The sequence below is a fragment of the Taurulus bubalis genome, assembly GCF_910589615.1.
Source record: "Taurulus bubalis genome assembly, chromosome: 7".
NCBI lineage: Eukaryota > Metazoa > Chordata > Actinopteri > Perciformes > Cottidae > Taurulus > Taurulus bubalis.
In genome coordinates, this window is record NC_136595.1 from 14,101,870 (window position 1) to 14,119,701 (window position 17,832).

General features: G+C 41.3%; 1 protein-coding gene across 1 annotated transcript in view; it reads right to left on the bottom strand.

The window, feature by feature from the left end:
- Positions 1-13,240, bottom strand: part of nek7 (NIMA-related kinase 7) — a gene marked incomplete at its 3' end in the record, with an annotated part of 51,869 nt that extends 38,629 nt beyond the window's left edge. The window contains exon 1 of the mRNA XM_079221010.1: positions 13,086-13,240. The remainder of the gene's footprint in view (positions 1-13,085) is intronic.
- Positions 13,241-17,832: the final 4,592 nt, after the last annotated feature.

Below are 17,832 nucleotides of genomic sequence, written 5' to 3' on the forward strand. Positions count from 1 at the left end.
TAAGGAGGAGAGAAAATGTATTGGCAAGAAAGAAGGTGAAGAGAGTGGTTGGAAGGGGGGATAAAAAAAAAGGAGAGGAAAAATATAATACGACACTATCCGGCCTGGGTGTAGGATGTGAGGGAATCAAAGGCACCTTTGAGGAGTCGGAAGACGACAGTGAAAGTGCTAGAAGAGTGGTGTCCATGATTACAAGAAGTGGAGAAATCTTTTGAGTCTATGCTCATGAAAGCCCACCCCGGGCCTCGTCTGAAACCCCTGCTTGACTAACACTGATGACACAGAAAAAGAAAAAGGAAGAGAGAGGAAGAGAACCACTAATGATGGAGGGGTCCGGATACTACAGAAGCAGCACACTCTCCAATTCATTTTAATCACGATTCAAAATCATTAGCCCAAATGTGCGAGCACTCGTGTTCCTTGGACCACGAGCCGAGAGAGAGACCGAGAGTGGGAGAGGACCAATTACACCTCAGCATGTGAGCCGGTCTTTGAGGTCTTTGAGTTAGACGGTCCAAGACTTGATGGAATACAAAATGAAGAGAGGAAACTTTATTGTCTCTGAATCTAAAAGAAAAAACACAAAGATAAAAAGGGAGAAACCTTTGAAATAGGCTTTGCAAAGCCAACCAAACCCACTACGGAGTCAAATCATTTAGACTTTTCCGTTTCCCCAAATCTGGCTACAAAAGCATAAAGTTAATCAGGGTGCAACTCAGCATGAGAATATCAGTCAGACAGAGGACCCAAACAACAACACTGACATCAAACAGGATTCATTATTCAACGGGCAAAACATGGCGGGATTAATGACGAGGTCTCCTTCAGACTGCATCTGATCAAACTCAATGTGGCTTTTCAGGCTCTTCCAACTAGAGCCGGACCAAAACTGCATTTTTGAGGAATACAGAAATCAATGTTTGGGAGTCCATACAAAATCTGATAACAATATTGTTATTGCGGTATCCTATATTGTATACACAGAAAAAAAGCAAACGTTTTATATGGATGCCTTATTTCGGTTAATACAAAATTGTGACCAAGATGTGTGCTTCTGAGCTGGACACTTTACAGTTGAAAAGTAGAGACAACGAGGCAATTAGGAAGTCGTGCCATGACTTGGCCGAGAGACATAACCGACTAAACGTCTGTCTAAGCTTGTTGTATGCCACAATGTGCGTGATGTCATCGGGAAGGAGGTGTTAGGAAACGAGTTCCAGGAACAAGAAAATAATTTTAAAAAAAAATTCCACCTCGATGCACCAACAACATCCTTCTTCTTTCAGGCCGCCATGTTGTGCATGCATGTTGGACAACTCGGTGCCTCTACTGGTCAAAGTAAAGGACATGAGGGATGTGGAGTCAGTTGATGAGACACTACACGGGATAAAACGATCGATTGTTGTGCCCGATGCCCATTGTCATTCCTGATCCAAGTAGACAACCTATGTCTGCCAGGCCTAGTTATATACAGGCGGATTTTGTGTAGTCTGAACCCAATCCAGACATAAATACCTGTCCTCAAATTAGCTTAAACTTGTTGGTATTTCAGTCGGGCAGACTTACCCGTCTGTCGCTCCTTCCAACTCATACTTAGCGTGTGTTTGACATGAAGAGGCATGCAGTATAAAAAAGCTGTACTATGATGTTTTTGCTCTGAGTGTAATAATATCTTTGTACAACTCAGACCTTCACCCTCTCCCTAGTTGAGAGAGCATAGCAAAAAAATGATAAAAAAAAGAAGGGAATTAAGACATGAAAACTGCTGCGGTCCATAGGGACACTACAAGGCCAGTGATCCATAATGCTGCTTGCTTACTATTTATAGCCCTCCTTTACATTTTTCACTTTCATATTTTTATAGGCTAATGATTATTTCACTGCAGAAGTAAATAGCACAGCACAAATCGCCTGGGCTTCATGTGAGGCCTAAATTGATTTATTCCCCAACAATTCAAATCAACTAGCACAGTGCTCTTCTCCAAGGTGTGTACATTTCACCTCCTGGGGTATTTATAAAACACATCTGCACTTTCACCTGACCGTCCATGAGCCAGTGATCCTATACAAACTGGATCCCCTCTTGTCTTTATCTGTGTGTGTCTGCCCACACATGCACACCTGCACTCTTGTATCTCCTCCTATCTCCGTTTTTCTTTTGCATTTTCAGCCAATATGTGTAGTTAAGATGCCCCCCATTGAGAGAAGATCTCAAGGACATGCAGGTGTCAGCCACCCTACTCCGCTTTCTCCTTCTCCCTCGCTCTTGTCCTCCCCAGCGCCTCCCCTGCCTGCTCTTCTGTGCTCCGTTGCTCCCGTGTATTGTCGACCCGAGCTGGCACGTGGCTAAAAGCCCCGGCCACCTTTCTGTTCTATTGTCCTGCCCACTCTACAGCGGCACTGACGGCTCTCTTGTGGCGAGGGGCCCTTTGTTGCCAGCTTGTCACTTCAGCAGGTGCCTTACAGCAAAAGGCAGGAGCGAGCCAGCCAGCCAGCCAGCCAGCCAGCATCGCTTCGTTAGCGCGGCGCACCATTTGATGTGCTCATTTCATCAGCCGGAGACAGCAGCCAAGGAGGATGCTAATAATCACTTGAAAAACAAAAACATTCCACTCAGTCTTGTAAAAGATAAACTCCAATTTCAATGATAAAAGAAGAGTGACAGACAGCCATGGTACCAGTCAAAAAAAGACCGCCAGCCACACTACCCCTCTCTTCTTCTTCTTTTTTTCACCACCCTCCTTCTCTTAGGTGAAACAAATTAATTCTGTCAATCACTGCAAATAAACAAGGTATATTGACAAATTGCTGACTGTGTAAGGAAAGACAAAATTGTGTGGGCAAAGTATGCAAAAACAGAGCTGCATTTAAGACAGCTGTGTGATCCCTCAGAAACCAGCTTAGTGTGCGAAGGAGCAGGCTGTGTGAAGCAGAGAAACCCCCAGGCGTTCAGGAGAGGGGACCCTGGGGGTTTGGACTATGCTTGCACACCCTCACTACATTCACAGACCTTCAAAATGCCATATCACTATCACACCTCAGTTAAAATAGAAACCGAATGCTAAATATGTAAAGAAAATCACGAACACTGAATTTAGACTGGCTGATCTAGCTGCAAGTGACGTTTTTAAGAGGTTTGAGGGACTAATGATGGTTGTAATTCCAACTCCAGCTCACGATGGTTTGAGAACAGAATTACAACTTTTAGGGTGCCACGTTAAGTGCATAGGTATTGAGGAAATGTTTGAGTGTTAACATATAGGTCCATGTTAACACAAACAAAATTAAGTATGTCGGTCCGATTCAGGGCTGCAAATGTCCAATTTTTTGCAAAGCCCAAAATTATTTATCCATTTACTTTAAAGCAATTATTCTCACAACTGAGAAAATGAAGCAGTACAATTGTACAGTTCCTGCTTGAACAATGACCTCAACAAATTGATTATCAAACAGTCAGTCAATCAACTGGTTGCAGCTCTAATCTGATTTCTTTGATTTCAGGAGAAAGGAGTGCCGTCAGTGTTGTGGGAGTTCACATGTGGCAGTTTTATGTGAAACACCTAACATTACATCACATTTAGGCATCCTAGACCCCTCTATATTTCAACTCTTCTACCTTTATACTGAAGCTACCACACATAAACAAAACAAAGGCGTGGAGGGAAAAAGGCCCATATCTATGATTATTTTGTTATTCAGGCATATTTCTAAGAGCACACCTCTCAGTTCATCTGAACATTTGAAACATAATATCAACACCCAGGTTTGCACACGCAAGACGAAGATCCCGAGGCTTTAGGTTACATTAGTGTTCTGTGGCAACAACTCATGTCTTTCACAATGCTAAACAGAGCGTTGCAGAGCAGAGCTTCCAGTGCTCCAGGACCAATAAGGGCTTTGTTTGTTAGCCATGTCACTGACTGACCACCGAATTAGCTTCATCACCTCTGGCACCAGGATATCGGATGTGACATTCTGTACCACAGGGCTGTGGCTCTGTTTGTCTGCAAGGCTAGAGGGCTTACAGTAATACAACATAAAAACTAAAAGACATAAAATAGGGACATATGAGAGAATTTCATGAAAAATAAATAAGGGAATGTGAGACTCACTTTTTTTTGTTCTGTTCTAAATAAAGGATTGTTTTTACACAGCATTTCCACCAAGAGTCTGGTCTTCATCAGCACGGCTGATTTCTGAAGCCTAACCTCGTGATCATACTAACAGGAGTCAACAGATAAGAGCTTCATCATCTACACAGCGTTCAGATTCTGAAATGACATTAGCCTTCCTTGTCCGCTATTAATATCTATAAAAGGAGAAGAGGAAAGCTGCAAAGAAGGAGGCTAGACATGGCCCATGTGAACTAAAAATTGCAAAAAAACAAACAACCAACAGATACAGAAATTAGCATGTGATGTGGTACAAGGCTGTTACAACGAACGCTCAATAAGGCATTTGTTTACACAAGAAATTAAAGCACAATAGGTGTACATAAATTACAAAGCGTTTCATTCCAAACCAGCATCAGTGCCTTCTACCCGGAATGCAGGTCTGGCTGTGACTGGGTTGGAGTACAGCAATGGTAAAGTGCTGATCCACCTCTGTATTGTTTGGAGATGATGAGGCCTGTCATTTGAGTTTCTCATCTATGAAACAACCATTAAAAAAAAATACATCTGGTAAATGTACTCTATTTTTCTTTCCAAAAACCAGCAGTCTCTCATAGCCCCTTCAAGCAGGTTTTTCTTCGTTCTCCCTGGATAGTTTGAAGCAGTTACCCTGCGTCAGCATCGAAGTTTGTCTAAGAGGAAATGACAAGAGCAAGATGTCCAAGTCATTAGTAATATGAGCGGAGCAGTTCCCAGGCACGTCTCGTTACATAGTTGAGTGCTAACGTGAGGGCTGAGGGCTTGTGTTGGGGCTTTTCTGGGCCCAAATCGCTTACTCTGTGGGGGACAGGGGAAGAGGACCACGACCCTATAGCATCTCCACAGCCACTAATGAAAACACTTCATCCAAAAAACCTTCGCTCAACGAACGAGGAGAGAGGGAGATACCAAAACACATAGTGTGAGTCCACACATGTAATGCGCATAGCACACACACGCAAACAGACCTAAAACTGGATGCATATACTGAACACATACCAATAGTGGTCCCATGGGAATGTGGCTCCACAAAAATCAAGCCTGGCTCTGGCTCTGGTTTGGTGTCAGCCTGCTGTGGCTTCTGTGGTGGGCCCCACTAGCTGCTGCGCACATGCACACGCACACACACACACACACACACACACACACACACAGACAAAATCTTCTAACCAGATCCAGAGCACTGCTACTCAATCAGAGGTCAAATGCAGGACTGTTGCTGCATATAACTGTGTGTATACACCCATGATGTTGTCATACTGCCAAAGAGAATCACTCCTCACTAAGAGACCGACAATAACGCAACTACTTCAGTTGATTTCAGTAGCGCAATTTATCCTGGCGTAGGATCACATCACATCACAGATGATTCGGTTTGACCACATCTGTAAATCTACGAAGCCAAATTAATAGCACAAGGTAGATTTTGTTTTCAAGGTTTTGAATTTAGGATGTAAAAAAAAAAGAAAAAAAGAAGCTGTGTGATGATTAATAACAAGGGCGCAGGCTGGCGCGCATTGTTCATTTCTAGATATATGGCTCTGTCTTGAAGAGGAGGTGTACCTTTGAGGAAAAAACTTGGGACTGAAAATAAATCAGCAATAACGTGACTATATAAAAAGACAGTTGACATATTTGGAATGGGTACTTGAAAAAATAAAAATCTGCTGGCTTCAATTTCTTTACTTACAACTTATCTATTACACATCAATATTCTGGGGAGAGAAAAATATATTTTGTCTGTTTTCTGTGTATAGCAATGAAGTGAGAAATGAGGCTTATTCTACTCTTTCACTCACTTGAAATTGCTCCGAGAAGTCAAAACTGTACATTATTATAGGAAATTATTAACTTGTGAGCACAACATAGGCATAGGCAGACACACAAATGCACACACAAGAAGTTCGAAGCTTTTTTTAAATTTATTATTCCTCAGGCACTCATCCTTCTTTGCATGAGTGCATCACCCGGCACACCGACAGAGCATCCCAGTATGTGTGCGAGTGGATGTGTAAGGAACTGAAGATCGGAGAATAGCGATACCCCTAAGGGGTCGCACCTCTCTCGATTCTCGCCCTCCTCCCTTATCCCTCCTCTCTACTCTGTGCCTGCAGGGATTTCCCTTTTCAGTTCAGGAGAGATGTCAGACCTGTTTCACCATCCCTCACACAGAGTCTGGACTTTGCCCTGCAATCATCCAACATCTGTAAAACTCCTGAAATCATCCTCATTTCTAGATATCAGGGCAGAGAGAAGCCTAACAGAGCCAAAGCGGAATCCAAATGCATCCAACTCATCTTCAAAGAGTTTTTTTATATGGTAAACAGCCACTTTAATCCAGCTCATAATAGCAAATACAGTCTCTTAACCACCCTTTTTTTCTTCTTTTTTTGTGTCACAGTTTTGATTTCAGGAGAGCACTTTAGTACACTTGCCAAATCCAGCTAAGATTTAGCAGGTCAGTCATACAATTAATTAAGAGGCTGCTTTATGTGATACTGCTTAGATTAGAAATACAGAGTTTGGTGATGCTCCTGAAAATCGTACATGTTATTTCCTAGATATTTAACCCAAAGCATTATATAGGAATCCGAATGTCAATGTATGTATATCAGTTGAGAAATATGTCAGTTCAACTGAAAATGCAGAGGAAGACAGAAGTCTTTCAAGAAGAAAGAGAGCAAGAGAAGAAGAGAGATGGAGAGAAAAGCTCCACAACAGGGGTCGAAAGCAGATAAACCAGATAGGTCTTCCCTGCCTCCTTCACATATCCGAATATTAATATTAATGAAACTTCCTGTCCCCCCCTCCCTCCCTCCTCCCTCTTTCAGTTTTTTCCCCCTCAGACGATTTGAACATGAAAAACTTAAAAAGCGCAAATTCCAGGAGTTGCGTATCACAGTTTGACCTGGAGCCACACAGCAGACACCAACCATGACAGACTTGCTGTTCAAAGCAAGCGGGAGCTGCTTTCATCAGGCGATCCGTTTTTTCTTTTTTTTTCTTTTTTACAGTGTGACACCACCAGCCCATGCCATCTGCCTTTTTCTAAAATCAGAACTTCAAGATGTGCTTCCTGCGTGTGCGTTGTTTTTAGGTGGGCTTCACAACCAAGACCCAGTGTCACGCAGGCTTTTGCTACTTGCGGACTGCTGTTTACAGCCAAAATAAAAAATGTAAAATATTTTTATTCTGTGCCCCAATACCGCACTGGCAAAGGTCTCTCATCCTTGGCTTGGCAGGACTTCTGACGGAGCCAGCCGGCAGCGCCATACAGGCCTAACCCCTGCTGCTGCAGCTTCCTGCTGCTCTGAGGGAGTCAGGCTGACTGCCTCCCATTGACTGTGGGCCAGGCTGTGCAGGGAGGAGGAGGCTGAGGGGAGGCCCCGGGTAGAGATGACCCCCAGGGAGGAGAGCAGAGCAGAGGAAAGAATGGGGGACACATTGAGAGTCACAGAGGTTAAGGGGTGGGAAGAAGTAGTAAAGAAACTAAATAGGGTAGGGGGGGTGCTGGTAATAAAGGTGAAGTGTCTATGACGGGAGGCAGTAATACAGGAAGAGGAGAAGAGATGGGTGGCATGGTAGTGGAACGGGAACAAAGACAAAGGAGCTCAAGGGCAGGTTAGGCAACAGGAGTTGAGAGGAGCTTCTCATTATGACTCCTCTTGATGCCCCCAGGCCTTGACCACAACCTCAAAGCCCCAGGCAGAACTAAGAGACCAGGGAGACCGCTGTGAGTCAGGGTACAAGCACAGGCCAAAGAGGGGGAGAAAGATGTCCCCAGTACCCAAACGAGGCAGTAAACGAGACTGAAAACGAAAAGAGTATGGATTTCAATTTTTTTGCCTGTGAACCAAACCATTTAAGCGGTATTAACCTATACAGAGACCAATCTGATATCTAGATGTTTCTACATAGTACAGCTGCACAGTGGATTCATGATGATGATACATGTATTAGCAATTAGCTGTCAAATGCATTATGTCTGTATTGCATTTACAAAAAATCACAACCTTTCCTTTTAAAGTCTTCTCTGGTATTGTGTATAATGCCCCATAATATGTTGTATACCATCCATGGAGAAAGGAACTGTGAAAAAAAATAGGGAGGATTTGGACGAACAAGATTTGGACATCTCACATGATGCTTTAAAAAAAGATCTACCTTTTTTTAAACACCTAATGGCTCGGCTCTCTTTTCCAGTGGACGCACAATAACGATGTGAATATGATTAATTTAAACTGTTAGCAGTTCAGTAGCTTCCAGTACCGTGCATTACTTTTTTTTTCCCATGCCTGTAAGGGAGTGCACTGTTAACAGCTGGTATAGCCCGAGTGCAATGGGTAAAAGATAAAAGATGAAGAATCTGTCTTTACAAAACAGATACTGATAAAGTAAGAAACACCTCAGCTGGCCCTAGACCTAGATCAACATGCAACCATGTCACCAGAAATGAACAAAGATAGGGAAAAAAAAATGTCAGAAATGTCCTTAGCTTTTCACACTGACAAGATGCATACACATTTGCTCTACTGCAGCAAATCCCATGTGAAACATTAAGACTCATTGTGATGAGGTTGGAACAAATGCCCATAGCACAGTCAGCAAGCGACACAAAAACCTTCCTCCCTCATTCTGTTCATGAGTGCAAATTCATTCTGCTTTTGTCTCATCTCTTGACAAATGCATACTGTCACTGTCACTGATGTGGTGTTTACAGTGGCACATAGCATCTTGTAATTATTCTGTGAAAGTGAATTTGTATCCTGAGGGATTTGTATTTTTTGCGTGTGGGTAATCAAAAGAGAAAGAGAGGGGACGATAGGAGAGTGATCTCCAATAAAAAAGGACGATGCTACTCGAGAGCCAAATTTACAGCACAGTTCACAATATGCCAACATATATTTAGTGGCTTTGTTTAGATGACACCAAACAGCAGCTTATTCATCAACATGCAGTGTAACCTACAGACGAAGTTCATAAATAATAGCTATTGGATAGCTATAGTATAATGTACTGCAATGCTAATGCATGAGCAGTCAATCCACAAATAGCCTGACTAAAGGTGCAAAATGAAAAAAATGAATCAGTGTAACAAATAACTATAACAGCCGCATTACACAGCTATTTCAGTCAAGTCAGTGCCGCTAAATAATTCAAAATGCTAACGGCATGCTATTTCTGTCAATACATCAAAATTATTGAAATTTTGAAACCTCTCCTGTATGCACTTTTGAAAGGCACGTTAATATTTAATCTTTTTTTCTTGCTCAGAGGCTCTTCTGTATGTGGGAAAAAGAGCCTTTTATGGTATTGTTTTTATAAATCTAAAGGTTCATCATTTCATTCCAAATAAATAGAGTTGTTTCATTTAGAGAAAGATTTCAGACCACAATTGTAAAAAGATAAATAAATAAAGTATGAATAAAAGCTTTTTCCGACACCCTTTGTAGTTAAAAAAAAAAACGCTGATATTGTGTGGTCTTGGCATAAGCTGACCAAAGGGCACTGTAAGCGTTTCATAAACTTTAAACAGGGTCTTAGGTCAGTATTTTTTTAGTTTGCATATCTTTGCAGTCTGTTTCCCCCTGAGCACTACAGAGCCCATTGAGAAAAGGCATCAATGCCACAGAGAAAATGAGAACTTTCACGTGACGCGGGGAGCCGCGAGGCATCCTCCAAGGATATTTGAATGCTTGAAACTACACTGACCCTTCATAAGATAGAAGAGAGATGGATATGAAAAATATTGACTGGTTGTTTGAGGGGAGAATAAGGAGCTGCTTAGAGAGCCCACTATTATTGCCAAAGACCTTACTCTAAACTCTAACCAAACTGAGCCTGGTAAGGAAAGACTAAAATCTAGATTCTTCTGCAAAGGTATTAAGCTTGTATTTTCCTGCTTTTTATCATTTCATAATGCAACAACTAATAACAAAGAAAATACACCAAATGAGCATATATCCTAAGCAGTGATCTGCTACCTTTGCCAGCATCATTTCAGTACAAATGCTTGGCCAAGGTCTTTGACATCATGCAAAAGACAGTGTTTAATGTAGCTAAAAAAATGGCCTTAGGAAGCATCTTCCTTCAAATATGCTTTGGAAAGAGAAAAAAACATAGCTAACCTTTTTTGTTCTTTATGAAACCCAAAGGCAAGATGACTGTTAAAGTGGTCAGATGACAAATGTCTCATCTGATCTTTAATCCAGCGCAGGGGCCAGCTCCAGGGCAAAAACAGGAACTCTCACTGGATAGAGCGATTTAGTAAATTCCACTGTGCTAAATCACTGCTTTGGGTGCAGCAGATTTCTCCACACCAATGAATGGCATTTTAGGTCTCGCTCTGAATGTCCTCGTAGTAAAAACTAAAGTCTAGCCGTTCACACTGGTCTAGGCAGCCAATATGCATGAACCCAAGCTAAATCAGGGAAAGCTTGATAAATATACAGTACATCTGTAACCCTAACCCTTCTGAAAAAGCAAACTTCTTTCTCATGTGGTAATGGCACATCATCAGTGCCTCTTCCAATAATCCAGTTAAATAGCGTGAGAAGGAAAAAAGTAAATTATTTTTGATGAAAAGATTCCCCTTTCAATGTCCTTCTCTTTCAGATTTGATCAGGCTAAACATTATTGATCATCGCTGCAGTCACCACTTTCTAGTCTTATTACCTTTATTAAATACAAAAAATACAACAAGGCAAAACAATTAAGTTTTGCCATGCAGAGGCTGTCAAAAGTAATCCACCTCTCAACAGCTAAATTTCAAAGCGGGATATATTGGCAGAAGTCCCTCACCACAGAGTCTGATGCAAACATTTGGCAGCCATTTGCTGATCATCCGGTTCATGACACATTCCTTGATAGTCAACTTCACAGAGTCAGACGGTGTTCATCTCTCCATCACCTGATGACGCTGGCAGACTCAAGCCTGTTGTCTTTGACGATGATCGAATGTGGCAACAGAGAAGTGAGTAATAATTGGGTCAACAAGGTATGTCAGTTCCCACTAACTCTTGTCTGAGTCATCTCTCTACAGCGTAGCCAAATGTGATAGTATGACGCCTGAAATATTTGGCTGTGATAGGCAGTGACAACAACATGGCATGACATACCGTTTTCACCCTATGTGTGACCCCCAAAACAGTTTAGGCCTCGGAGAGGTGAGGTTTATTTTGACTTGCTTGTTAGTTGTGCTACTGGGTTGCATTTCCTTATTATAATTTTTTTAAAGGCTCATTTATAAAATGCATATTATTATTATTATTATGATAGATGAGCAACTCAGGTCCAAAGGTTTTGCAATAACCATAATGACTCACAAAAAAAGCAGTGGGTCACACACAAAAACTTTCTTCCCAAAAAATGCTCCTTGATTTATTTTTCAATCAAATAAACCATCTCTTTACAACTACCAGTAGTTCTCTTTCAAATAAACACCGTCTTCCAGGCTGTAACTTTTATGGTGTTTAACAGTGTAAAAAAGACAGTTGGATGCAGCACTTGGGTATTTTCCATGCAGCGATGGGTAAGAAGAATGCAATACACTTAATCTGTACTTATAAGCAACAATTTCCACTGAAAATGTGCTTTCACACCTTGCCTGTCTGGGTCGGTTAAAACGTACTCAGGTCCATTTCCCCAGATAGTAGTTTGTTTATGTTGGTGTGAAAGCAGATAAGGAAATCCTGGTGCAGACTAAACAACCGATTCGCTGGAAAATGTGTGTATCTGGTGCGATTTGTTTGTGGTGTGAGAGGAAACAAACCAACCACAGGATGTTATGATTACATACATGTGATTGTAGCATAATCTCAAAAGCTAAACTATCAGGCCAATGTATCAAACATAGGCCTCGCTCCTAATCCCACATCAATCTGCCAGCCTCTCAATTTCCAGCAGGCCTTGAAGTCTGCTTGAAGATTAAGTTGTCGCACAAACTAATCACTTGAATACCACCACTCTGCAAAATTTACAGAAGGAGGTATGAAGTCACACGATGTGATAGTGACGCACATTCCAACTAGTCAACCATCAAGCAACAAAATCAAAGTCAAAGTCACCGACTTCCCTCATCACAAAGTGAAACTGGCATGCAGCAGTTTAACCTACAACCAATTCAACAGTTTATGGTTTATAGTGGCCATCAAAATTTCCTATTGAAATAGTAAATCAAGGTGCATTAATCAAGCTCAACTTTGCCTCATCGGAGCCAGGAAATAAATATATATATATACGTGTATATATATATATATATATATATATATATATATATATATATATATATATATAAATAAAAACATATACATATATATACACACTACATATACACACATATAAACACATAACTTACATCACAAACAAACATAACCCAGCAGGAGTGTAACAACACAGTAAATACAGACATGTTTTAAAGTGTCACAGAAATGTAGTCTCATCTTTAAGAATACAACCAATAATTGCATAAGAAAGGCCATATAAGGAAGCAATCATGCAAGTGTACATGCGCTATAACAACACTGTAGCATGGCATTAGTACGTGGCTACAATCACGTTTCCACCACAGCTTTAAATACATGTCTTCACAGCTAGCCGTTAGTAGAGTTAAGAGAAAGTTGCCCGGAAATAAAGTCGCTACATTGTCTTTAACTCTAAATGGCAGCGACGTCATTTCGAGGTAACGAAAGTTAGCAATGGGGCTAACAGGCTAAGCTAGCTAGCGAACTTCGCAGAAACTTTTTCAAGTGAGTGTCAAGAAGAAACCCCAGAAACGGTGACACCGCGCGAGCTCAGCGAGCCTGTCAAGCCCAACTCGAGCTCAAATAAAAAGTGTGTCGCTTCAACAGTTTATGTTAGTTAGGTCCGTTGGCCGTCCAACGTCATGTTAGTAACAATCAGCTCACTGTCAGCTAACGGTGTCTCAGTTCTTACCAGGAAGTGGGACTCTGTTGCTAAGCTATTCCTCCTTTACGTTGGAAGTTTCTCCTAATGGTTGTGGCGGTTGTCTTTGTTTTGACTCTCCCTTTTCTCCCCAAGGTCGCTCCTATAAGTGGCCTCTCTTCTTGCGTGGCACTGTATGAACACCGCTGAAAAGTTTTTTTTAACAGAGAGAGAGAGAGCGAGAGAAAGCGAGAGAGCCCGTGTGCTGCAGAGCCAGTCGAGATGTGTACGTGTTTTCAGACCGTTTCTGCACTAGGCCCCTCTCACCGCCACACTCCTGACCCGTGTGCCAGTAATGTAAACAACCCAGCATTCCCGTAGCGCAGGGGAGGGGCAAATGTCAAAGAGTGGAGGGAAGCTGTCAAATACCGCGAGATCCAGCAGAGAAACTCAAACTCAAGCCAGCACCCGCTCCTTTCTTCTCATTAAAGCGTGTATGGAAGGTTTTCGTGGTGTTTATTGAGAGATGGGATATGATAGTGAGCGAGACAGTTCATTCTTAACTTAGCGTCCCTCATATTTAGACACAGGGGCCCTTCAGAGTTTAAGAGCCACAAGATTGTGACAAAAAAAAGCAGCACCAATCCAGGAGGATTCGTGTTGCAAATTCACGTGCCAGTTGGAAATAATTAATGTGCAAGCATCAATTTAATTTAGACAGATATTAAGCCTATTTTAACTACTTAATAGTTAAAGTTAATTATTGACTGTGGAAATAGCAATTTGGCAAAGAGAAATAGGAAATCAAGATTCACTTTCTTTTTTCTTCTTCTTCTTGACCTTTGACCCATGTCTCTATCTTCATCAGTAAATGGAGTTTTCTCCAATGTCATTGAAATAAACTTACTAAACAAATTCAAACTAGTTTGATCTATTAAACAGCATCTTATAAACTGAGCATAAGTTTTTGTGTGCAAAATTGATCTTCAAAGTAACTACAGCTATGAGATAAATGTAGTGGAGTAAAAAGTACAACATTTCCCTCTTGAATAGAGCAGAGGTGTATGTAATGGAAATGAGTATCGTTTCTCCAATTACATTTAGGCCTTCTTAATTACTTTCAACCTCTTAGGGAAAAACATTCTTAAATTTAAAGAAAACTAAGAGATTGGTTACTCTGGCTTAGTTTAGAAAAGGACGTGTAAGTGTGTGAGTGTGTATGAATGCAAGAGAGAGAGACAGAGGCAGCCAATTCTGAATACATTCTCCTGAAAACTGTTGTAAGTCTTGGTTGCTATCATACCCACACATGCATACCCACACATCCCATGGCACAGACGCAGCCTGCCCCTTGGGAATATCATGAGAATTTATTGACAAAAATGGTATCGCAGATTGACTCGCATGGACAGCGAGAGCATCTGGAATTGATCAGCTTACTTTGCTTTGATAAAAGTTTCATCGCTGATTTCAGACTGACAATTCAAACACTGCTGATACACAGGAAACACATCTGTCTTCTTCCCATCCCCATTGTTAATAATCAACAAGTTAGGTGGGGTTGTGTTTTTTCTGCTATACTTCAATAGCCTTTTTTGTTAACCTCACTGCAAATATGGAAAAGGGAGAGATGCCTGGAGTGTAGGATTTTTCCCCCTTTTTCTTCAACAACAGTTGAAGATTAAAAGAAACGTCTCACAGAAATCTGTCAATTCTGTATGTGAATAATGCTGTGTGGAATTTAATGGCATGAGTTATATTGGGTTTCCTCTACACCCACATTTTCTTTCAATAAGATCAATGGCGCTCAGTGACAGATAGGGACGGTCTTTTGTATCTTCAAATTTCAGGTTTCTGAGGGAATAATTAGATGGATGGATGAAAAGTAATGCATCAGTCTGTGAGGGGAGCTGCACCCAGAGATCCTCTAGTTCAACACGCATGCCTCTACGTCTGTTTGGTAGAAAACTGTTTAATAATCGTGTTGAATTTCCATTGTTCTAAAAGTGGCTCTCTGCACTGATCTGGTGCTTTAAACCAATAGAAAACTTTTTGTGTTCTTTTTGCTGATATTGTTTATTTAACAGAGAGAATTTCCTTTTGATTCAGGGATTTTTTTTAGCATGAAGAGAGTATTGTCATCTATTTCACTCTCTTCCCCTTCAAACTTTCTGGTGTCGCTTGCAGGTAACCAGGATGGAAAAGGTTCTCCCTCCAGGGGAAATGAAGAAGGTTGAATCGCTGGATTTATAGAAATGCTTTATAGACATTATACTGTAAACGTGACATTTAACTCTGATGTGTGAGAACAAATTCTTGCTCATATTTTGTGCATTTTTTTCAGAACAAAACTGCCTATAAATGTAATCCGATGACATTTGAGTTGAGTTTACGAGAATGTGGCCACTAATGTGTTGCGCTTATGAATATGAAAGCCATAGGAGAACATTTAGAAGGACTTTAGACCCAAATCAATCTTTGTTAATGCAGAGAAAAAAAGTCATTAAATATCAGACCATTTGAAAAACAGAGTAGCCAAATGATTTAAACCACTAAGTATAGTTATATTGTGAATATATATAATATTCTTACAACATATCCGCACAAGTTCTGTTTTTGTTTTCTTCAACATACACATTTCTGTGCAATTCTCCTTGGGTTTTTCATTGCTTAATATGCAGACATTTTGCACCCAGGGGCTGGAAGCACATTTTAGACATTTAAAGAGAAAAAAATGATGATTGATGTTTTCACTCATGTCTTTTTTATTTCCTCTTGTGTTGTTGATCTGGCTCAGGGGTTAGGTACGACTGCAATGTGGTAGAGACAGAAGCTGCAGTCAAAGCTCCTGTGATCCGGTGCAGACTTCATAGAGACCAGCAGATGGAGGAGAGAGAAGCTGTGTGCATCCTGAAGGTTTAGCAAGAACTGAGAGGTTACACTCCACCAGTACAAAGATGACCTGTCACACACTGAAGCACGCCGTATCAGCGTAGATGAGCTTCCTGTTTATGTACCTCACAGAGCATAGCTATCAGAGGAAAAGAGAAAGGGACCACAGCTGGAAATATGTATGAAATGTTGTCTCTCACTTTATATACTGAGGCAAACTTGGAGGCAGCCTGCATGTGACGCCTGCATTTCCATTTTAAACGCTAATTAATGTTGTTTTGTCTTCAAAGTGCAATTGCAACTTGCAGTTATCAGCCTTGATCGCAGCATTTTTCAAGGTTGTCTAGATGTGAGCCGTCACATAACAAATACCTGTAAATATAGAATAACAGCACAACAAAGAAGTACAGGATTTATGGCGTGTGGAGAGCACTGCGCAAATGAGGCACTGGAGAGATAGTCTGATAACGTGAAGGACAAAACTGGCATTTTATTTCTGCCTAAAATCTGTTTTTCAATTGCCGTATTTTTGCGTGTCTTGTGTTGTGTTTTAGTATGTGTGGTGTGTGCATATGTTAGTGTATTCCTTCTCTTGGCAAACACCCAGCACTGAGGATTTCTCCACCTGCTCTGCTTCAACCAGCGGGGCAGGCCTCAGTCTCAAACACACACACATATACCAGCACAAACACACACACACACACACACACACACACACACACACACACACACACACACACACACACACACACACACTGCAGTTTAGCTGTGTCTCATTCACATCGTCACCCCTCTGACATCTGCCCATGTGCGTCAGTGTTTGTGTGTGCCCCAGTGCTGGTGTGCGCCTCGCAATGAGAGCAGGGAACTGAGGTGGAACTGGCAGAATATCACACACACACACACACACACACACACACACACACACACACACACACACACACACACACACACACACACACACACACATACACAAGCAGTGACAATAGAAACAATGCTATCAGAGCAACATGTAAACTGCAGGTGTGGCCTATGCCTCAGTGATCATCCCATACTTTGTTATGACCCTGTCGCCTGTCATTGTGTGCGTACATGTGGTAATGGGGCCTTGTATGTGTGTGTGTGTGTGTGTGTGTGTGTGTGTGTATGTGTCATTCTCCATGTAATGTAGCTGCAAAAGGTAGTGTGAATTACAGATGTCGCCAACCACAGTGAGTACAGCTTTCCTTGAAATCTACCCAGATTCAGTTCACAGTCCACAACCTCTTGCATGACGAGAATAGCTTTAATATTTACAAAATGTTGGACACTAAATCTGATGTCAATATAACTAATAGGCACTGGAGATTTCCCCTGATATTTTTTGCGAGTAAAGTGCTTGTCCTTATCGTTGGTTTCTTATTTGACCTTTGTATGTAACACATTTTTCCATTTAGAGCAAACCAAATAGGCAGGCCTCTGTTGCAAATGTCACAAGTTTGAGCAGCTTTGTAAAACCCGACCCCGATAAACTGTGATGTGTCTGGGTCATGTTAAGCACCATTTCAACCCCTTTGTAACTTTAATTTACGTTGTCCTTGTTGATATGTTGAAATTATTGAAAGATATGTGTGTTTTTCAAACCAGTGAATTAATTATTTTTTAAACTGCTGAAATGCAATGGTGTATATTTTTAGTTTCTGCAGGTTTTATATCGCTGTTTGAGCTTGAATGATGGAGCATTTCAGATCCTTTTCTTTATTGTTTAAGTGTAACAAACTTAAGTCACACACATTGTATGAACAAACTGCTTGTGTGACAGAAAACATATCGCACTGTCAGCATTGTTTTTGTACAGTCATAGTACACAGAGGCTGTCATTTATTCAGGGGGGGGGGAGGAGACAAGAGAGGTGGAGGAGGATGTC